The sequence below is a fragment of the Zea mays genome, chromosome 7 (genome assembly GCF_902167145.1).
Source record: "Zea mays cultivar B73 chromosome 7, Zm-B73-REFERENCE-NAM-5.0, whole genome shotgun sequence".
Classification (NCBI taxonomy): Eukaryota; Viridiplantae; Streptophyta; class Magnoliopsida; order Poales; family Poaceae; genus Zea; species Zea mays.
The window spans coordinates 7320033-7344033 of NC_050102.1; positions in this window are offsets into that span (position 1 = coordinate 7320033).

A 24001-nucleotide genomic window follows, 5' to 3' on the forward strand; every position below is an offset into this window, starting at 1 on the left:
GAGTGGTCAGTGTAGGGAGGTCCTTTGTTGATTTTGCTGCGATGGCGGTCAGGCAAGAACCCTGCATTGGAGCTTCCTATAAACTGTAGCGGGTTTTCTGAAGCTAGTGGAACTTTGTAAAGGCCTCGTAGTGTTACCCTGCCTCGCCTCCTCGGTAGAGGTGTATGGGTGAAAGGGAAATAGGCTTTAAACCTTTTCCTAAATGATTTTGGTGGTTGAATGTCCAACACAAACAATTGGACTAATTAGTTTGCTCTAGATCATATATTCTACAGGTGTCAAAAGATTCAACATAAAACCAATAAAAAGAACAAGACAAGGGTCAAAAGAAAGGAGCAAAAAGAAACCGAAGTGCTCCCTGGTCGGGCGCACCGGACTGTCCGGTGTGCCACCGGACAGTGTCCGGTGCACCACCGGACAGTGTCCGGTGCACCAGGGAAGATTGCCTTCAAACTCTTCGCCTTCGGGTTTCTCAGGCGCAGCCCACTATAATTCACCGGACTGTCCGGTGCTCCACCGGACAGTGTCCGGTGCTCCAGAGTGAAGCGGCTCCGAACTGGCCAGCTTCGGGAAAGTGGGAAGTCGCTCCGCTAAAATTCACCGGACTGTCCGGTGTACACCGGACTGTCCGGTGTGCCAGCGGAGCAACGGTCATCTTCGCGCCAACGGTCGACTCTGACGGAAAACAGTGCGGAACAGTTCTCATGGCAGAAGTCAGAGCAGAAGTCAGAGGGGCACCGGACTGTCCGGTGCTGCACCGGACTGTCCGGTGCCACATGAGGACAAAGCCTCCAACGGTCGACCAGCTCAAATCTCAACGGATAGGATGACGTGGCTGGCGCACCGGACATGTCCGGTGTGCACCGGACTGTCCGGTGCGCCCATCGCCAGCAGCTTCTCCAACGGCTACAAAATTGGATGGTGGCTATAAATACCACCCCAACCGGCCACTTCAAGTGGTGGGAGTCCAAGCAACATTCCAAGTCATCTAATTGACATACTCAAGCCCTCCCAACCACATATATTCATTGATCCATCCTATACACAAGATTTAGTCCACTACAACCAACACAAGTGCCACAAAAGAGAGAGCAAGCAATTGAGAGCTCCTCTATTGAGTTTAGCCCTAGCGCCTTGTGAGATTCATTGAGAGATAGTGTGTGCTACATCTTTGTGTTCATTTGCGCGTGGAGTTTTGACTCCCATTCAAACTACCTCCAAAGTGTTGGAGGCTTGTAAAAGCTAGCAAGAGACACCAAAGAGTGTGGTGATCCTTGTGGGATCGAGAGTGATCCTTGAGAAGAAGAAGAGCTCGCCGATCCTTGTGTGATCGGGAGAGAGGGAAAGGGTTGAAAAAGACCCGTCCTTAAGTGGACTCCTCAACGGGGACTAGGCCTTCGAGGGCCGAACCTCGGTAAAACAAATCACCCGTGTTCATTGTGCTTTTGCTTGTGATTTGTTTGCTTTCCCTTACTCTAAGTTCTCTTGCACTGTTCTTTGCTCATATCATTTGGTGTTGCTTCAAGTTAAACACTCATTTAAGTAAAGCAACACTCCGCAGGAAAGAACTTGAGTTAGTGCTCTTTTCATCTAAGCTTTCTTGCTTTGTTATCATAGAATTATTAGTTGTATTGATTTATCACTTCCGCATTATTTGAAAGCTATACTCTTTACTAGCAAGAACTTAGTTTTTATACTCCGATATTTGTTCATCTTGTTCTAACCACTAATCAAAGGATCTAGTTGGGGGATAAAGTTTTAATTTTCAGGTTTCGCCTATCCACCCCCCCTCTAGGCGACTATCAATTGGTATCAGAGCTAGGCACTTCATCTTGAGTCTAACAACTCGAAGTGATGGCTCGTAAAAGATCCCAAAAGAACAAGAAGACTCCTCCATCGAACGTAACTCAAAAAGAGGTAACTCTTGAAATATTATTTGATGATTGTTCCAATTATGACTCATGGTCTACTCGTGTGATAAATGCTTTTAGAACCATAGATGCACGATTAGAACAAATTATAGACAAGAGTATTTTTCCCTCTAATTTCAATGGAAAAATTAATTCCGAGGAGGATCAAAGATGTTATCGCTTAAACTATCTAGCTTTTGACATCTTAACTAATTCTCTTAGCAAAGATTATCATGCCTTCATATCAAACTATGACGAATCCGTCCATGATGCGCATGATATTTGGACTAGAATTAGAAGCAAATTTGATGAGTCCAAACATGATAGTTCATTTTGTGTTTCTACTTCCTTTGGTGTTTGTGATACTAACCCTTGCAAGGAAGAAGAAGAGAATGAACGATGGAGACCAAACGATGAATCCACCTCTCCAAAAGGTTTGTCTTCCCATTTCGATTCCCACATGTGTTGTGTGGCTAATGAAAATGATAACGGAAGCACAAATGAGGAAGAGGAGGAAGAAAGGAGCTTTGTGCAACTCTACGCTCGCCTAAACCAAGAAGATAAGGCGGTCATGCTCAAACTTCTAGAAAGAGCGAGAGAGCAAAGCGAAGCTCGTCAAAGGCTAGAAGATATTCTCTCAATGAAAATGCTACACTTTGACGAGCTGACTAAAGAACATGAGGAGCTAAAGTGCTCTCATGTTGATTTGGTCCAAAGGTATGAAACTATTTCAATTGAGCAAGATAATGCTTTACATTGTATCGCTCAATTAGTAAATAGGAATACCTTGCTTAAGGACCAAGTAGAAAAGCTAAAAATTGAAAATCTAGCTTTTCAACAAAAATATGATATGCTTCTATGCTCTCATGAAAATCTTAGAGATGATCATATCATATTAAACATTGCTCATGAGGTTGTAATAGAAAACTTAAAATCCCAACAACCTCACTCATGCACATGTATTCAAATAGAAACTATATTACCATGTGCTAATGCTTGTTGTCCGTCAACAAGCAAATCTTCCTTTGAGCTAGAATTTGCAGGAACAAATGATAATACCTATCAAAAGCTCAAAGAAGAAAATGAGAGGCTAAAGATGAGCTTGACACAACTAAAAGGGAAATGCATTGCCCAACCTTCTCAAGATAACCGTGATCACATGGTGAAGAAGCTTGAGACGGGAACAACCGTGGCATGCACTACATCCCTTGAAGAAGATGTCAAGGACTTGAGGATTGCCAAGAGGAAGAAACAAAAGATGAAATTCAATACCTCCTCCAAAAGCCTCAACCTCTCCTCCACAAAAGGTAACATCCAAGGTAATGATCAAGCCACACTTCACACTAAGATAAATAAGAAGTGCAGTGAATGCTTTGAAAAGGGACACTTGATTAGGTCATGTTCCTTCATTAAAAATGGCTTGATTATTAACAAGGATGATAGACTTTGTTTTAAATGCTCAAAGAAGGGACACTTAATCAAATCTTGTCCCCATTTGAAACAAAGAGGCATAGGGTTAGAAAAGAAAGTTTTTACTAACCATGTAGCAAGCAACAAACAAGGAAAGAAGATATCTTCAAAACTTCAAAAACGCCTATGCTACACATGCCGGAAAAAGGGACATCAATGCAAGGATTGTCCCATTGGTAACAACCCCACCTCTAGCTTGTCAATCATTTCGCATGTAACTAGGCAACCCAAAATTGCAACTTGTGCTAGAAAGGTAACAAGTTTACCAAGCGCTAACACAAAGGACTTTTGGGTTCCTAGATCTTTGTTGACTAACCGTGATGGACCCATCAAGCGATGGGTACCAAAATATGTTTGACAAGCTTTGTAGGAGAAGGAGATGGTATGAACCTTTGGGGTGCTTGAGGAAATTAATTCAATTCTTATCGACTCAAGCTATCAATCTTCAAATGATCTACGTATTCAAGATTGACCCAAGGTTACTTCAATTTATTGTATTCAAAACCCATATCATCTCGGAAAGATATTAATGTTGTAGGAAATAAAGAATCATCATGTGCGGAATATCAAAGCCTACAACATGGAGGAAAGTCAAAGGATGGTAACATTTATATTCTTAAGTGCAATTATCTTAAATTGTCGTGTGTCTTGTGTAGTCACATAGAAATAGAAAGCACTTAAGCATGTTTTAAAACTATGTCATCATTCCTTGAAGAAATTCCTCTCATATGGTAGTTTGCACATTCATCATTTCCATACAATGGCAATCTACATGCTTTAATTTATTGCTAGTATGTCATGGCATGTTTTTCGCTAAGTTATTCTATTATTGCCATGATTCTAGATATAGAGAGATATTTCATGTTCTTAAAAGAATAAGGTGTCATGTAAGGAATTCAAATACTTAGGACACCTGTAAAAGGAAAACTCTCTCTATAACTAGAATAGTGAGACTATTGATTTTATTTAAGTAACCCAAAGTAGTCTCACTTGTAGAGAATAAGTTTCTCTTTGGAAGCGTGCAATCTAACATAAAAAGAAAAATCAATCCAATGTTTTATGATGTATTTTTTTTGCTCAAATTGGATATGATTCTTTCACATTTATCGCTTTCCAAATCATGAATTAGATTTATTCCTATAATCTCAAAGGATTATTTATGCTTGTTTTATGAGTTAAAATTGAGCATAACATCATCTATGGATAATCTAGTTCATGCTATGAAGTTTCCATGCTTTTAGTAATATAGCTTTTCATTCCCTATCAAAATGATTACTAAATGGAAACTAGTGCTTGTGTTGCTACTAACATTTCTCTTGAGTTCAATTATGAAAATCTACAAGAAAGAAAGTGCACAAGCCTCATGGGTTGAGCTTCACCCAAAGGAAGAAAGGTAAAAGCAAAGGTATGGGAACTCATCTTCTTAAGTTTGGTTCCCATCTCAATGGGTACTTAATCTAAATTATCATATTCTACCCTTGTAAGGAATAGATTCTTTATTGGACCGAAATTAACTAAGTATGCATTCAATACCATGCTCATAAATGCACTTATCCATTAGAATCTATTTCATACCTTTGCTATAAATGTTCTCATATTGACTTGCTTTTAAGTAATCATTAATAAAATTCAATATGAAGAAGCAAAATCCTATGTTTAATCAAATAGTTAAATAGTGCATATTCCTTTTTAGTAATAAGCACAAATGTTAAGGATTTTACTTCATGTCTATGTGACTTGTGGATGATGAATTATGTATGCTAATTATCTAAAGTAATCATCCTTTCCCATTTACTCCATTGCGCCATTAACATGTCTCTTGAGTATTTTCAATAAGTTTGGAAGGAAAAAGAGACAAATACAAAGGGAGGACACTCAAATGAAAAAGGAAGAACATCAAGGACAACAACACCTACTTGGACAATAAGGTTTTCACAACAATCAATTGTGTGGTTGTAAGCATTCTAAATCCTTTTTCATTATGAGGTTACCAGGCTTAAGTTGTTTATTGCAAAATTCATAAGCCTCGATCAAGATGTATAATGAGTCTCCCTTTATGTCCTTAAAAGTGAATGCATCAAAATCAATTCTTTCAATTACTTGATGCATATCTTTAGGGGGAGTCCATCATTATATTTTGATTATGTTGAGACTATTGCTTTATCTTAGTAATTTCATATAGTCTCTTGCATGAGAATAATGTTTCTCATATAGTATGCTACTACACATCAATCCAACCTATTAAAATAAAGTCGCTTTTATCAAGGATTGTTGCTTTCATTTCTAAAGTAGCATGCTTATTGGATTCTCCTATTTTTAAGCTTGATTGAAAATCTATTGCCTATGTTGTTCTCTTGATCGCATATTGGTTGATCATTGAACAACTTCAATTATCACTTATGCTTCTTAGTGCCTCATGTAATTTCAATTTGATTTCAATTGGTCTATCTTGATATGCACTAAGGAAAAAGGAGAATTCATGATTCATTTATGCATTTTGTGATCCACTTGATATATGTTAACCATGACTTAGAAAAGGATCACTAGTTGTAAGAACTCTCTCTTGTGCAAAATATTTTCACACATTGTCATTGAGCATAGGTCTTAAGCAAACAAGACTAAGGACAAAAGCACAATGAAGAGAGCGTCTACAAGTAAAGGTACAAAACGGGTAAAACTTATTCCTATCATTTACATATGTACCTAAAATCTTCCTCTTATATACACTCTTTGCATATCTTGTATAAAAGGAAGAGAAAGCATGTCCTTTGCATTTATCCCTGCTTCATACCTAGTTTAACCTCTTAAAAATTTCACTCATGCATTATTGCATCTTTGCTAAAACTAGATGAAGTGGTTCTATTGTCAAAGAGCTTAAAGCTTAACCTTGTAACAAGGATAAGCTACCTTTGTTCCAAAGGTGGATGGTCCTTAAGTCTCTTTGAAATCTTTAAAGGAAAATGCTTAAAATGTTTGCAACATGCTTTCATAAGTGCATAAACTGTCTTGAGCATCACACATATACTATGACACAATGCACTTCACTTTCTCTATGATATAGACTTGTTCTCATTAACCTAATTATGTGCACTTGGCATTTAAGGCCAAAATATGTATTCCTCTCAAAGCACATATCTAGGGGGAGAAATCTATATTATATAGAACTATGATCATGCTTAATTGACATATCTCTTGATCATATCTCTTTCATTTTGGTACAAATGCATATATCCTATTATTCCCGTACCATGACTACGACTAATATGTTTCCAAGTATATATAACTACTATGCTAAGTCGTAGATTGAAAGGGAAATGGAGTCTTCGGCGAAGACAAGGCTTCCACTCAACTCTATTGGTATTATCCACCCTTCGCCATCACTCTATACTATCTCTCCACATTGGTATAATCTTTCACTCATATATTATTTACCAAAGGGGGAGACAACTTATAAAGGGCTTATATTTCACTCTAAGTATCCGTTTTTGGCGATTCATGCCAAAGGGGGAGAAAGTATTAGCCCAAAGCAAAAGGACCGCACCATCACCCGCACCATCACCCTAGTGTTTTAAAATTGGTAAATTTCAAATTGGTATCTCTTTGTGTTCTAAAGGGGGAGAAAGTACTATTTCAAAAATCAATATCTTAAAACCCTCTTGAACTCTAAGAGGAGGATTTAATCTAGGGGGAGTTTTGTTTAGTCAAAGGAAAAGCATTTGAAACAGGGGGAGAAATTTCCAAATCTTATGATTCATTTACCTTTGACTATTTACAAAAGACTTTAAAAAAAAAGAATTTCCAAAACATTTGCAAAAACAAAACTTGAGGTGCAAGCATGGTCCAAAATGTCAAAAGCAAAGAAAAGCATCCATGCATATTTTATGAAATGAATATTGGTTTAATTCCAAGCAATCTTTGCACCTATCCTATGCAAACTAGTTCAATTATTCTCTTATATATTTGCTTTGGTTTGTGTTGGCATTAATCACCAAAAAGGGGGAGATTGAAAGGGAAATAGGCTTTAAACCTTTTCCTAAATGATTTTGGTGGTTGAATGTCCAACACAAACAATTGGACTAATTAGTTTGCTCTAGATCATATATTCTACAGGTGTCAAAAGATTCAACATAAAACCAATAAAAAGAACAAGACAAGGGTCAAAAGAAAGGAGCAAAAAGAAACCGAAGTGCTCCCTGGTCGGGCGCACCGGACTGTCCGGTGTGTAGGGATGAAAACGGTCGGGAACGGTCGGTAAAATGCCTCTACCGTTTTCATTTTCATATTTAACTTGCGGGACGAAAACGAAAACGAGATATATCGGTAACGAAAACGAACGGGATAAATACGGTAATCGAAAACCGATACGATCCGGTCGGGTTAAAGCCGAAATCGGACGGGAACCGGTATTTTTGTTCGGTAAAATCACACCATGAAAACATATATTCAAAACTTAAAAACAAATATAAAAATTGTAAACACAAGTCTTAATTAAACATAGATAAAAGGCATATAAATCCGGAGCACACATAGTTTAATGTAGCACATAAGTGATAAGTCTTGGGCTCTTGGCTAACATAAGAAGCCATATAAGTCTACTACTACTAGCACACATGACACAATATAAAGTTTAAAACACATATTCATAATCACTTGCTCACATCTGGATCACTTAGCATGCATAGACTATTACAACCAAGGCTCATCTGTCAACAAACATAAGACACATTGCTCATGGAGAGGAGCCACTTGCTACATCTTCATTATTCTTAGAAAATTCTAGTGCGTCTTCATCCTGTTAATACACAAAAATAAGTCAGTTTTGGATAAATAAATACATATAGAAGAACATGAATTGATATGCAGAGAGTATAAATAAATACATATAGAAGAACATGAATTTGTCAACTAACACGGCTGGGAGCTAGGCAGCTAGCGCCTAACAAAATGCCTGCGCACTTGACAGTTGCAGTCCGACCTAACAAAATGCTATGATCTGTAATCAGCCAGTACGGCAGTAATCTTATAGCCCTCAACCAAAGAAACTTGCATACATGGTAAGGCCAGAAAGGTAACATCATTCAACGGATGGCGGCGTGGAGGCTGGAACTGGAAGGAGCCACGGATGGGATGGCCGGATGGGCGGACCGCGGATGGCCGGATGGGCGAGCAGTGGAGGTCTGGAGGACGAGCAGTGGAGGGATGGCAGATGGGCGGATGGCGGCGTCCGCGTCCGGCGTGCCGCGTGTGGTGCCTGGTGCGGCCGGCCGGCTGGGAGACAGGGAGAGAGCAGGCGAGAGCGAGACGCGTCGCCGGCGTGTGGTGTGCGGCTGGCGGCGTCCGGACTCCGGCGTGGGCGCGTGGCGGCGTGTGATCCCGTGGTGCGGTGGGCGTGCCGCGTGCGGTGGTGCCGTGCGGCTGGAGAGAGCTGGCGCCAGGCGAGACGGGTCGGGTCGCTAGGTTTTTCTTACATGGGCTGGGCCTCACTGATTATGGATTGGAGTTGGAGCTGGCCATATTGCAGTGATCCCGAATTGGAAAATACGGTAACAAAACGGGATCATCCCGATTAAAAACGGGATCCCGGTGAAACGGTCGGGAAACCAGTTCTACCGTTTCCGTTTCCGTTTACCGTTTTGTATATCCCGTTTCCGTTCCGTTTTCGTTTTTTACCTCGGGTTCGAAATCGATCGGGACAAAACTAACAAAATCGGTTATACGATAACGGTCGGTACGGGATTTTCCCATCCTACTTTCATCCCTACTGGTGTGCCACCGGACAGTGTCCGGTGCACCACCGGACAGTGTCCGGTGCACCAGGGAAGATTGCCTTCAAACTCTTCGCCTTCGGGTTTCTCAGGCGCAGCCCACTATAATTCACCGGACTGTCCGGTGCTCCAGAGTGAAGCGGCTCCGAACTGGCCAGCTTCGGGAAAGTGGGAAGTCGCTCCGCTAAAATTCACCGGACTGTCCGGTGTACACCGGACTGTCCGGTGTGCCAGCGGAGCAACGATCATCTTCGCGCCAACGGTCGACTCTGACGGAAAACAGTGCGGAACAGTTCTCATGGCAGAAGTCAGAGCAGAAGTCAGAGGGGCACCGGACTGTCCGGTGCTGCACCGGACTGTCCGGTGCCACATGAGGACAAAGCCTCCAACGGTCGACCAGCTCAAATCTCAACGGATAGGATGACGTGGCTGGCGCACCGGACATGTCCGGTGTGCACCGGACTGTCCGGTGCGCCCATCGCCAGCAGCTTCTCCAACGGCTACAAAATTGGATGGTGGCTATAAATACCACCCCAACCGGCCACTTCAAGTGGTGGGAGTCCAAGCAACATTCCAAGTCATCTAATTGACATACTCAAGCCCTCCCAACCACATATATTCATTGATCCATCCTATACACAAGATTTAGTCCACTACAACCAACACAAGTGCCACAAAAGAGAGAGCAAGCAATTGAGAGCTCCTCTATTGAGTTTAGCCCTAGCGCCTTGTGAGATTCATTGAGAGATAGTGTGTGCTACATCTTTGTGTTCATTTGCGCGTGGAGTTTTGACTCCCATTCAAACTACCTCCAAAGTGTTGGAGGCTTGTAAAAGCTAGCAAGAGACACCAAAGAGTGTGGTGATCCTTGTGGGATCGAGAGTGATCCTTGAGAAGAAGAAGAGCTCGCCGATCCTTGTGTGATCGGGAGAGAGGGAAAGGGTTGAAAAAGACCCGTCCTTAAGTGGACTCCTCAACGGGGACTAGGCCTTCGAGGGCCGAACCTCGGTAAAACAAATCACCCGTGTTCATTGTGCTTTTGCTTGTGATTTGTTTGCTTTCCCTTACTCTAAGTTCTCTTGCACTGTTCTTTGCTCATATCATTTGGTGTTGCTTCAAGTTAAACACTCATTTAAGTAAAGCAACACTCCGCAGGAAAGAACTTGAGTTAGTGCTCTTTTCATCTAAGCTTTCTTGCTTTGTTATCATAGAATTATTAGTTGTATTGATTTATCACTTCCGCATTATTTGAAAGCTATACTCTTTACTAGCAAGAACTTAGTTTTTATACTCCGATATTTGTTCATCTTGTTCTAACCACTAATCAAAGGATCTAGTTGGGGGATAAAGTTTTAATTTTCAGGTTTCGCCTATCCACCCCCCCTCTAGGCGACTATCAATGGGAAGTCGCGATCCCTTGGCAGATGGGTAACATGACTTGTGGGTAAAGATGCGCAACCTCTGCAGAGTGTAAAACTGGTATACTAGCCGTGCTCACGGTCATGAGCAGCTCGGACCCTCACATGATTAACTTATGGAACTAAATTCAATTTGTCATATGCATTGCATCGCAGGTGATGTTATTACTTTTGTTCTACTACTTAATTGGGTTGATATTTATTTATACTTAGTAATTGCTAATAAAATTTTGACCAACTTTAAAAGCAATGCTCAGCTCTAACCATCCTCTTTGGTAAGCCTTACACTTCACGTGAGCTCCCACCTTTGGTGAGTTCATGCACATTATTCCCCACAACTTGTTGAGCGATGAACGTATGTGAGCTCACTCTTGCTGTCTCACACCCCCCACAGGTCAAGAACAGGTACCGCAGGATGAGGCGCATGAAGGATGTTGTGATGTGTTCGTGAGAGATCTAGGTCGTCGTCTCCCAGTCAACTTTGGGTTGCTGGACCGTCATCTCCTTATAATGTAATTACTTATTTATTTTGTATAGAACTCCTATTATATAGTAAAGATGTGACATTCGATCATGTGCCATGATTCATCATATGTGTGAGACTTGGTCCCAGCACACCTGGTGATTATGTTCACGCCCGGGTCTTGGTGCCCCGAAACCCGGGTGTGACAAGGAGAATGGTTGATCTTGTTCATTTGGAGGCTCTTCGGATTCCTTAGGACACACATCCCCAATGGACATGTTCCTAAGCGCGATGCACGGGGCCTCTTCATCACCTATCTCATCAAGATCAACTTGCTCTACTTGAGAGCCGTTAGTCTCATCAAACACAACGTCACAAGAAACTTCAACTTGTCCAGTGGACTTGTTAAAGACTCTATATGCCCTTGTGTTTGAATCATATCCTAGTAAAAAGCATTCTACAGTCTTAGGAGCAAATTTAGATTTTCTACCTCTTTTAACAAGAATAAAGCATTTGCTACCAAAGACTCTAAAATATGAAATATTTGGCTTTTTACCGGTTAGGAGTTCGTATGATGTCTTCTTGAGGATTCGGTGTAGATACAACCGGTTGATGGCGTAGCAGGCGGTGTTGACCGCTTTGGCCCAAAACCGATCCGAAGTCTTGTACTCATCAAGCATGGTTCTTGCCATGTCCAATAGAGTTCTATTCTTCCTCTCCACTACACCATTTTGTTGTGGGGTGTAGGGAGAAGAGAACTCATGCTTGATGCCCTCCTCCTCAAGGAAGCCTTCAATTTGAGAGTTCTTGAACTCCGTCCCGTTGTCGCTTCTTATTTTCTTGATCCTTAAGCCGAACTCATTTTGAGCCCGTCTCAAGAATCCCTTTAAGGTCTCTTGGGTATGAGATTTTTCCTGCAAAAAGAATACCCAAGTGAAGCGAGAATAATCATCCACAATAACTAGACAATACTTACTCCCGCCGATGCTTATATAAGCTATCGGGCCGAATAGATCCATGTGTAGGAGCTCCAGTGGTCTGTCAGTTGTCATTATGTTCTTGTGTGGATGATGAGTACCAACTTGCTTCCATGCTTGGCATGCGCTACAAATCCTGTCTTTCTCAAAATGAACATTTGTTAATCCTAAAATGTGCTCTCCCTTTAGAAGCTTATGAAGATTCTTCATGCCAACATGGGCTAGTCGGCGGTGCCATAGCCAACCCATGTTATTCTTAGCAATTAAGCAAGTGTCGAGTCCAGCTCTATCAAAATCTACTAGGTATAGCTGACCCTCTAACACTCCCTTAAATGCTATTGAATCATCACTTCTTCTAAAGACAGTGACACCTACATTAGTAAAGAGACAGTTGTAGCCCATTTTGCATAATTGAGATACTGAAAGCAAATTGTAATCTAAGGAATCTACAAGAAAAACATTAGAAATTGAATGGTCAGGAGATATAGCAATTTTACCCAATCCTTTGACCAAACCCTGGTTTCCATCCCCGAATGTGATAGCTCGTTGGGGATCTTGGTTTTTCTCATAGGAGGAGAACATCTTCTTCTCCCATGTCATGTGGTTTGTGCACCCGCTATCGATGATCCAACTTGAGCCCCCAGATGCATAAACCTACAAAACAAGTTTAGTTCTTGACTTTAGGTACCCAAATGGTTTTGGGTCCTTTGGCATTAGACACAAGAACTTTGGGTACCCAAACACAAGTCTTTGACCCCTTGTGCTTGCCCCCAACATATTTGGCAACTACTTTGCCGGATTTGTTAGTTAAAACATATGATGCATCAAAAGTTTTAAATGAAATGTCATGATCATTTGATGCACTAGGAGTTTTCTTCTTAGGCAACTTAGCACGAGTTGGTTGCCTAGAACTAGATGTCTCACCCTTATACATAAAATCATGGTTAGGGCCAGAGTGAGACTTCCTAGAGTGAATTCTTCTAATTTTGCTCTCAGGATAACCGACAGGGTACAAAATGTAACCCTCGTTATCCTGAGGCATGGGAGCCTTGCCCTTAACAAAATTAGACAATTTCTTAGGAGGGGCATTAAGTTTGACATTGTCCCCCTTTTGGAAGCCAATGCCATCCTTAATGCCAGGGCGTCTCCCACTATAAAGCATACTACGAGCAAATTTAAAATTTTCATTTTCAAGTTCATGCCCGGCAATTTTAGCATCTAATTTAGCTATATGATCATTTTGTTGTTTAATTAAAGTCATGTGATCATGAATAGCATTAACATCAACATCTCTACATCTAGTGCAAATAGTGACATGCTCAGTGGTAGATGTAGAGGGTTTGCAAGAATTAAGTTCAACAATCTTAGCACGCAATATATCATTTTTATCTCTAAGATCGGAAATTGTAACATTGCAAACATCTAGTTCTTTAGCCTTAGCAAGCAATTTTTCATTCTCAATCCTAAGGCTAGCAAGAGAAATGTTTAATTCTTCAATCTTAGCAAGCAAATCATCATTATCATTTCTAAGATTGGGAATAGAAACATCACAAGCATTTAAATCAACCTTAGCAATTAATTTGGCATTCTCATTTCTAAGGTTGTCAATAGTCTCATGGCAAGTGCTTAGCTCACTAGAAAGTTTTTCACATTTCTCTACTTCTAGAGCGTAAGCATTTTTAACTTTAACATGCTTCTTGTTTTATTTAATAAGGAAGTCCTCTTGGGAGTCCAAGAGATCATCCTTCTCATGAATAGCACTAATCAATTCATTTAATTTTTCTTTTTGTTGCATGTTTAGGTTGGCAAAAAGAATACGCAAGTTATCTTCCTCATCACTAGCATTGTCATCGCTAGAGGACTCATATCTAGTGGAGGATTTGGATTTAACCTTCTTCTTTTTGCCGTCCTTTGCCATGAGGCACTTGTGGCCGATGTTGGGGAAGAGAAGGCCCTTGTTGATGGCGATGTTGGCGGCATCCTTGTCGGAGGAAGAGTCGGAGGAGCTCTCGTCCGAGTCCCACTTATGGCATACATGGGCGTCGCCACCCTTCTTCTTGTAGTATTTCTTCTTCTCCTTTCTTCTCCCCTTTTTGTCGTCGCCCCTGTCACTATCACTAGAAATAGGACATTTTGCTATAAAGTGACCGGGCTTACCACACTTGTAGCAAACCTTCTTGGAGCGGGGTTTGTAATATTTCCCCTCCTTTGCTTGAGGATTTGGCGGAAGCTCTTGATGACGAGCGCCATCTCCTCATTGTCGAGCTTTGAGGCGTCGATTGGTTGTCTACTTGATGTAGACTCCTCCTTATTCTCCTCCATTGCCTTGAATGCAACCGGTTGTGCTTCGGATGTGGAGGGATCATCTAGCTCATTGATTTTCTTTGAGCCCTTGATCATATACTCAAAGCTCACAAAATTCCCGATTACTTCCTCGGGAGTCATTAGTGTATATCTAGGATTACCACGAATTAATTGAACTTGAGTAGGGTTAAGGAAAATAAGTGATCTAAGAATAACCTTAACCATCTCGTGGTCATCCCACTTTTTGCTCCCGAGGTTGCACACTTGGTTCACCAAGGTTTTGAGCCGGTTGTACATGTCTTGTGGCTCTTCTTCTTTGCGAAGCCGGAAGCGACCGAGCTCCCCCTCGATCGTCTCCCGCTTGGTGTTCTTGGTTAGTTCATCTCCTTCGTGCGCGGTCTTGAGCACGTCCCAAACTTCCTTGGCGCTCTTTAATCCTTGCACCTTGTTATACTCCTCTCGACTTAGAGAGGCGAGGAGTATAGTTGTGGCTTGGGAGTTGAAGTGCTCGATTTGGGCCACCTCGTCCTCATCATAATCCTCATCCCCTACGGATGGTACCTGTGCTCCAAACTCAACAACATTCCATATACTTTTGTGGAGTGAGGTTAGGTGAAATTTCATTAAATCACTCCACCTAGCATAATCTTCACCGTCAAATGTTGGCGGTTTGCCTAATGGAACGGAAAGTAATGGAGTATGTCTAGAAGTGCGAGGATAGTGTAAGGGGATCTTACTAAACTTCTTGCGCTCATGGCGCTTAGAAGTTACGGAGGGCGCGTCGGAGTCGGAGGTGGAAGGTGATGAAGTGTCAGTCTCGTAGTAGACTACCTTCCTCATCTTCTTTTTCTTGTCGCCACTCCGATGCGACTTGTGGGAAGAGGCTTTCTTCTCCTTCCCCTTCCCTTTGTTGCGGGACTCTTCCGATGTAGCCTTCCCGTGGCTTGTAGTGGGCTTGTCGCCGGTCTCTATCTCCTTCTTGGCGTGTTCTCCCGACATCACTTCGAGCGGTTAGGCTCTAATGAAGCACCGGGCTTTGATACCAATTGAAAGTCGCCTAGAGGGGGGGAATAGGGCGAAACTGAAATTTACAAAGTTAATGACAACTACAAGCCGAGTTAGCGTTAGAAATATAATCGAGTCCGCGTGAGAGGGTGCAAAACAAATCGCAAGCGAATAAAGAGTGTGACACGTGGATTTGTTTTACCGAGGTTCGTTTCTCGCAAAACTACTCCCCGTTGAGGAGGCCACAAAGGCCGGGTCTTTTTCAACCCCTTCCCTCTCTCAAACGGTCCCTTGGACCGAGTGAGCTTTCTCTTCTCAAATCAACCGGGAACAAAAACTTCCCAGCAAGGACCACCACACAATTGGTGTCTCTTGCCTCGGTTACAAGTGAGTATTGATCTCAAGAAAGAATGAGAAAGAAGAAAGCAATCCAAGCGCAAGAGCTCAAAAGAACACAACAAATCACTCTCACTTAACACTAAAGCTTTTGTGGAGTTGGGAGAGGATTTGATCACTTGGGTGTGTCTTGTATTGAATGCCTAGCTCTTGTAAGTGGTTGGAAGTTGAAAAACTTGGATGACTTGAATGTGGGGTGGTTGGGGGTATTTATAACCCCAACCACCAAACTAGCCGTTGGTGGAGGCTGCTGTCGCATGGCGCACCGGACAGTGTCCGGTGCGCCAACCACGTCACCAGGCCGTTGGGTTCCGACCATTGGAGCTCTGACTGCTGGGCCCGCCTGGATGTCCGGTGGCACACCGGACATGTATTGTAGAGTGTCCGGTGTGCCACTTCACGCGTGCCCGACTTCTGCGCGCTCTGGCGCGCATTAATTGCTTCTGCAGGTGACCGTTGGCACGAAATAGCCGTTGCTCCGCTGGCTCACCCGACAGTCCGGTGTGCACCGGGCATGTCCGGTGAATTATAGCGGAGCGGATTCCCGAAGCTGGCGAGTTCAGAGTAGCTCTCCTCTGGAGCACCGGACATGTCCGGCGAATTATAGCGAAGCGCCTCTGAAAATTCCCGAAGGTGCGAAGTTGGGCTTGGAGTCCCCTAGTGCACCGGACACTGTCCGGTGGTGCACCGGACACTGTCCGGTGGTGCACCGGACACTGTCCAGTGGCACACCGGACAGTCCGGTGCGCCAGACCAGGGCTGTCTTCGGTTATCCCTTGCTCTTTTTGTTGAACCCATTTCTTGGTCTTTTTATTGGCTAAGTGTGAACCTTTGGCACCTGTATAACTTATAGACTAGAGCAAACTAGTTAGTCCAATTATTTGTGTTGGGCAATTCAACCACCAAAATCATTTAGGAAATAGGTGTAAGCCTAATTCCCTTTCAGCTACACTGCTCCGGACCATTCCATGGAACGAGCTCCCGTTCTTTGGAACCGCCCCCAGGCTGTCGGACCTCCCTGCTTTCGTAAAGGAGGTCCTAAACTGTAAGCCTGGCTGCTCAATTCGGATGTCGTCATGTTAGGACAGATGGGAACCGTGCGGGTGGGTTAGATAAAAGGTATTATCTGAAAACTATACACCAAATCCATGGAGCAGGAAGATAAAGTTGTCATAGAAACGCCTCCGAGAGGGTGAATTTCCTCTTTATAACTTGATATGCATGGGTGTAAACCATCAGGCCGGGTTTATGTGGACAGACCTCACCGGGCTGGTGTACACCTATGCGAAATTTAATTATGAAAGGAGAAAAATTTAACCCCTCAGAGTTGCTTCTATGGACTGAACTTACTAAGATAGGGAGGGGTACTTCTTCAGCTATAGCAAAGTTGGCATCCCTCGGGTTGGCATATTTCCATCGCCTTGAGGGGTTCCTCCCTGCTGGGGGAGAGGTTGCGGATCCCCTCTTGGTTCAGTACTTTGCCGCAGGATTAGGTCCCGACCCTGGGTTCCCTACTGTGCACGAACCGTCGGCCATAGTACTTGGGCGCCTGGTTACGATGTGCATTTCAGGATGCAACTTGACACCTGAGTCCGCTGCTTGAGTCCACGTCCTCACGTTGTAGTGGCCCCTACATAAACCCATCGAAAGGTTGGACCTGTGGGGAGTCCAGAAGGGTTTCTGGAGGAAGGCAGGCTTCGGCCCCGTAGGCCAGGTAGCACGGGGCCCCCTGGTGGTCCGTCTAGTTGCCTTCACCAGAATTGGAGTCTCCAGTGAAGACATCCTTCAGGACCCCCTCGGGTGACTGATACCCGAGGTCCGGTTTGGCCGCGGCCACCTCTTCGTCGTCGGCCTTTTCCTTGCCGGGTCGGCGACGAGGTGGGGAGCCATCCCCGGAAGACTGCTCGCGTCGCGCGCTGACGCGTTTCGCGAGGTCGGTGATCTCGCGACATTCTGCGGCGCTGTGGCGATCGTTGGGGTGCACGGGGCATGTGCCGCCATTACCCCTCGGTGGCCGTGGGCGTTTGCTGCGGTCGCCCCGGCCCCCAGTCGCAGCTGCCACGACCAGAGCGGCGGAGTGCGGCTTCTCGTTGCCGCGATTCTTTTTCTTCTTTTTCTTGCCGTCCTGAGCGACGGCACCTGAGCCACCTGCTTGGGCAGCCCAGGTCTGTGGCGCTGAGTGCCACGCACGGCCCTCAGCAGCCCTGGCGCACTTGTCGGCCAGAGCAAAGAGAGTGGGGACCGTTTCCACGTCATGCGTGGCCAACTTCTCCAACATCTTTTTATCACATACCCCCTGGCGGAAGGCCGTGATGATAGAAGCATCGAAGATATGAGGTATAATACCTTGCACCTTGGTGAAGCGGGAGATTGAGAGCACCTAGAGGGGGGGTGAATAGGTGATCCTGTGAAACTTGAAACTTAATCCACAAAAACTTGATTAGGCGTTAGCACAATAATGCCAAGTGGCTAGAGAGGAGTCTCAACAAAACACAATAACCACAAGAGATCAATCATAGAGATGGCACAGTGGTTTATCCCGTGGTTCGGCCAAGACCAACGCTTGCCTACTCCACATTGTGGCGTCCCAACGGACGAGGGTTGCACTCAACCCCTCTCAAGCGGTCCAAAGACCCACTTGAATACCACAGTGTTTTGCTTGCTTTACTATATCCCGTTTGCGAGGAATCTCCACACTTTGGAGCCTCTCGCCCTTACACTTTGATGATCACAAAGAAGCACGGAGTAAGGGAGGGATGAGCAACACACTCAAGACAAGAAATCACAGCAACACCACGCACACAAGTCGCAACAAGAGCTCACAACGCAACTCAATGAGTTCACAACTCAACTAGAGCTCTAATTGCTATTGCAAGGAATCAAAAGCGCGGAATCGATGTCTTAGTGCTTAGGAATGCTTAGAGAATGCTTGATGTTCTCCTCCATGCGCCTAGGGGTCCCTTTTATAGCCCCAAGGCGGCTAGGAGCCGTTGAGAGCATTCCAGGAAGGCATTTCTTGACTTCTGTCGCCTGGCGCACCGGACACTGTCCGGTGCGGATTTCCTTCCTTATTTGGCGAAGCCGACCGTTGGCAGCCTTGGAGCCGTTGGCGCAACGGACACTGTCCGGTGCACACCGGACAGTCCGGTGCCCCCTCCCGACCGTTGGCTCGGCCACGTGTCTCGCGCAGATCGCGCAGCCGACCGTTGGCCCGACCGACCGTTGGCTCACCGTACAGTCCGGTGCACACCGGACAGTCCGTTGAATTATAGCCGTACGCCGTTAATTCCTTCCCGAGAGCAGCTAGTTTGCCTGAGCCAGCCTGGCGCACCGGACAGTCCGGTGCACCCAGACCGAGCTGACTTTGGCTGATCAGAGTTATCTCATTTCAATTTGTTTTCTCATGTTTCCAGCACTTAGACACAATACATTAGTCTCAAAAACAATGTACTAAGTCTGAGAAACATACCTTTATACTTGATTTGTACTTTGTCCACCATTTGACACTTAGGCACTTGTGTTATACACTAAATCACCAAAACACTTAGAAATGGCCCAAGGGCACATTTCCCTTTCAATCTCCCCATTTTTGGTGATTTATGCCAACACAACATAAAGCAAGTAGAACAAGTACAAAATCAATTCAAATAAGAACTCAAATTTGTTTTGAATCAAATTTGGCATATATGGATCATTCTTTGCCACCACTTGGTTTGTTTTTGCAAATCAAACTCAATTTCCTATCTCTAAGTCAAACACACATGTTGAAACATAAAGAGAGATATTTCACGAGAAATTGATCAAGGATTCAAAAACTCCCCCTTTTTCCCATAATTAAGCCTTCTCCCCACAAGAGACCAACTTTTGACAATAAGAGGCAAATAAGAGTATTTTGACAAACAAAAATTCTAACTCTACTATTTTCAAAATTCACTTCAAAATTCACAAGTGGTAGCTGATCCATTTATTGCTTTGGCCTTATTTTCTCCCCCTTTGGCATCAAGCACCAAAACGGGATCAATTTTGGCCCTTTAACCCCATTGCCTCACCAAAATCTTCAACTAAGAGTAAAAAAGGCAATAAGAGTACTAAGATGAACTTGGAAGAAGTTACTCTTTCATCGGAGTGCAGTGGAAGTCTTGCATGGTCCAAGTCCACCTTTTCCCTTTCAAACCACCTTTGAGATTAAGCAAACTTAAGCACACAGTTAGTCTAAAAAGGTCAAGTTGTAGCACATCTCCCCCGAAATTTGTGCATCACTTGCAAATGGACTTGTAAGGTCCGGGGAGTGCTTGTACAACTTGAGCACCATAAGTAAACAACAAAATGCATAAGGAACATGATCAAAGGCATAAACACATGTATGCTATAAATCAATCCAAGTTCCGCGAATCTAGAACATTTAGCTCACTACGCAGCCTGCAAAAGGTCTTCTCATCTAAAGGCTTGGTAAAGATATCGGCTAGCTGGTTCTCGGAGCTAACATGAAACACTTCGATATCTCCCTTTTGCTGGTGGTCTCTCAAAAAGTGATGTCGGATGTCAATGTGCTTTGTGCGGCTGTGTTCAACAGGATTATCCGCCATGCGGATAGCACTCTGATTATCACATAGGAGTGGGACTTTGCTCAAATTGTAGCCAAAGTCCCTGAGGGTTTGCCTCATCCAAAGTAGTTGCGTGCAACACTGTCCTGCGGCAACGTACTCGGCCTCAGCGGTAGATAGGGCAACGGAGGTTTGTTTCTTAGAACTCCATGACACCAGGGACCTTCCTAAGAATTAGCACGTCCCCGATGTACTTTTCCTATCGACCTTACATCCAGCATAATCGGAGTCTGAGTATCCAATCAAGTCAAAGGTAGACCCCTTTGGATACCAGATCCCGAAACAAGGCGTAGCGACTAAATATCTAAGAATTCGCTTCACCGCCACTAAGTGACATTCCTTTGGATCGGATTGAAATCTAGCACACATGCATACACTAAGCATAATATCCGGTCTACTAGCACATAAATAAAGTAAAGACCCTATCATAGACCGGTATGCCTTTTGATCAACGGACTTACCTCCTTTGTTGAGGTCGGTGTGTCCGTCGGTTCCCATTGGAGTCTTTGCGGGCTTGGCGTCCTTCATCCCAAACCTCTTGATCAAATCTTGTGTGTACTTCGTTTGGGAGATGAAGGTTCCATCTTTGAGTTGCCTCACTTGGAACCCAAGGAAATAGCTTAACTCGCCCATCATCGACATCTCGAATTTCTGAGTCATCACCCTGCTAAACTCTTCACAAGACTTTTGGTTAGTAGAACCAAATATTATGTCATCGACATAAATTTGGCACACAAAAAGATCACCATCACAAGTCTTAGTAAAAAGAGTTGGATCGGCTTTCCCAACCTTGAAAGCATTAGCAATTAAAAAGTCTCTAAGACATTCATACCATGCTCTTGGGGCTTGCTTAAGTCCATAGAGCGCCTTAGAGAGCTTACACACGTGGTCGGGGTACCGTTCATCCTCGAAGCCAGGGGTTGCTCCACGTACACCTCCTCCTTGATTGGCCCGTTGAGGAAAGCGCTCTTCACATCCATTTGGAACAACCTGAAAGAATGGTGAGCGACATATGCTAGCAAAATACGAATTGACTCTAGCCTAGCCACAGGAGCAAAGGTCTCCTCAAAGTCCAAACCTGCGACTTGGGCATACCCTTTTGCCACAAGTCGAGCCTTGTTCCTCGTCACCACTCCGTGCTCGTCTTGTTTGTTGCGGAACACCCACTTGGTTCCCACAACATTTTGCTTAGGACGAGGCACCAGTGTCCAAACTTCATTTCTTTTGAAGTTGTTGAGCTCCTCCTGCATAGCCAACACCCAGTCCGGATCTAGCAAGGCCTCTTCTACCCTAAAAGGCTCAATAGAAGAGACAAAGGAGTAATGCTCACAAAAATTAACTAATCGAGACCGAGTAGTTACTCCCTTTCTAATGTCACCCAAAATCTGGTCGACGGGATGATCTCTTCGAATCATCTCTCGAACTTGGGTTGGAGGTGCCGGTTGTGCTTCTTCCTCTATCATATGATTATCTTGTGCTCCCCCTTGATCACACGCCTCCTTTTGATGAACCTGTTCATCGTCTTGAGTTGGGGGATGCAACATTGTTGAGGAAGAAGGTTGATCTTGCTCCAAATGTTCCTGTGGTCTCACATCGCCAATTGCCATGGTGCGCATAGCGGCCGTTGGAACGTCTTCTTCATCTACATCATCAAGATCAACAACTTGCTCTCTTGGAGAGCCATTAGTCTCATCAAATACAACGTCACTAGAGACTTCAACCAAACCCGATGATTTGTTGAAGACCCTATACGCCTTTGTATTTGAGTCATAACCTAATAAAAACCCTTCTACAGCTTTGGGAGCAAATTTAGAAGTTCTAACTTTCTTCACAAGAATATAACACTTGCTCCCAAATACACGAAAATAAGACACATTGGGTTTGTTACCAGTTAGCAGCTCATATGAAGTCTTCTTGAGGAGGCGGTGAAGGTAAACCCGGTTGATGGCATGGCAAGCCGTGTTCACGGCTTCCGACCAAAAGCGCTCGGGGGTCTTGAACTCTCCAAGCATAGTCCTCGCCATATCGATGAGCGTCCTGTTCTTCCTCTCTACCACACCATTTTGTTGTGGTGTGTAGGGAGCGGAGAACTCGTCCTTGATCCCTTCCTCCTCAAGGAACTCCTCCACTTGAAGATTCTTGAACTCGGACCCGTTGTCGCTCCTTATCTTCTTCACCTTGAGCTCAAACTCATTTTGAGCTCTCCTGAGGAAGCGCTTGAGGGTCCCCTGGGTTTCAGATTTATCCTGCAAAAAGAATACCTAAGTGAAGCGGGAAAAATCATCAACTATAACAAGACCATACTTACTTCCTCCTATACTTAGATAGGCGACGGGTCCGAAGAGGTCCATATGAAGCATCTCCAAGGGTCTTGATGTGGTCATCACATTTTTGGTGTGATGAGAGCCTCCCACCTGTTTCCCTGCTTGACAAGCTGCACAAGGTCTATCTTTTTCGAAATGTACGTTAGTTAGACCTATCACGTGTTCTCCCTTTAGAAGTTTGTGAAGGTTCTTCATCCCCACATGTGCTAAGCGGCGATGCCACAGCCAGCCCATGCAAGTCTTAGCAATTAAGCATGTATCTAGACCGGCCTCTTCTTTTGCAAAATCAACCAAATAAAGTTTGCCGTCTAGTACACCCTTAAAAGCTAGTGAACCATCACACCTTCTAAAGACAGACACATCTACATTTGTGAATAGACAATTATATCCCATATTGCATAATTGACTAACAGATAACAAATTATATCCAAGCGACTCAACTAAAAACACATTAGAAATAGAGTGCTCGGATGAAATAGCAATTTTACCTAACCCTTTTACCTTGCCTTGGTTCCCATCACCGAATATTATTGAATCTTGGGGATCCTTGTTCTTGACGTAGGAAGAGAACATCCTCTTTTCCCCCGTCATGTGGTTTGTGCATCCGCTGTCGATAATCCAGCTTGTACCCCCGGATGCATAAACCTGCAAGGCAAATTTAGGCTTGGGTCTTAGGTACCCAACTCTTGTTGGGTCCTACAAGGTTAGTCACAATTGTCTTAGGGACCACAAATGCAAGTTTTATCTCCCTTGCATTGCCCCTAACTTCCTAGCAATCACCTTCCTATCCTTTCTACAAATAGCAAATGAAGCATTGCAAGCATGATATATTGTAGAAGATTCATTAACTTTCCTAGGAACATTAACAACATTTCTCCTAGGCATATGAACAACATATCTCCCAGACATATCTTTACCATGCATATAGGTAGAACTAGAAGCAAACATGGCATGAAAGTCAAAAGCATCATAAGCATTACAACTCCTATAAGACTGTCTTCTATCATGGTACATAAAAGCATGGTTTCTTTTAGCACTACTAGCCATAGGGGCCTTCCCTTTCTCCTTGGTGGAGATGGGAGCCTTATGGCTTGTTAAGTCCTTGGCTTCCCTCTTGAAGCCAAGTCCATCCTTAATTGAGGGGTGTCTACCAATCGTGTAGGCATCCCTTGCAAATTTTAGCTTGTCAAATTCGTTCTTGCTAGTCTTAAGTTGGGCATTAAGACTAGCCAATTCATCATTCAATTTGGAAATTGAAACTAGGTGTTCACTACAGGCATCAATGTCAAAATCTTTACACCTATTGCAAATCATAACATGTTCTACACAAGAGTTAGATTTACTAGCTATTTCTAGCTTAGCATT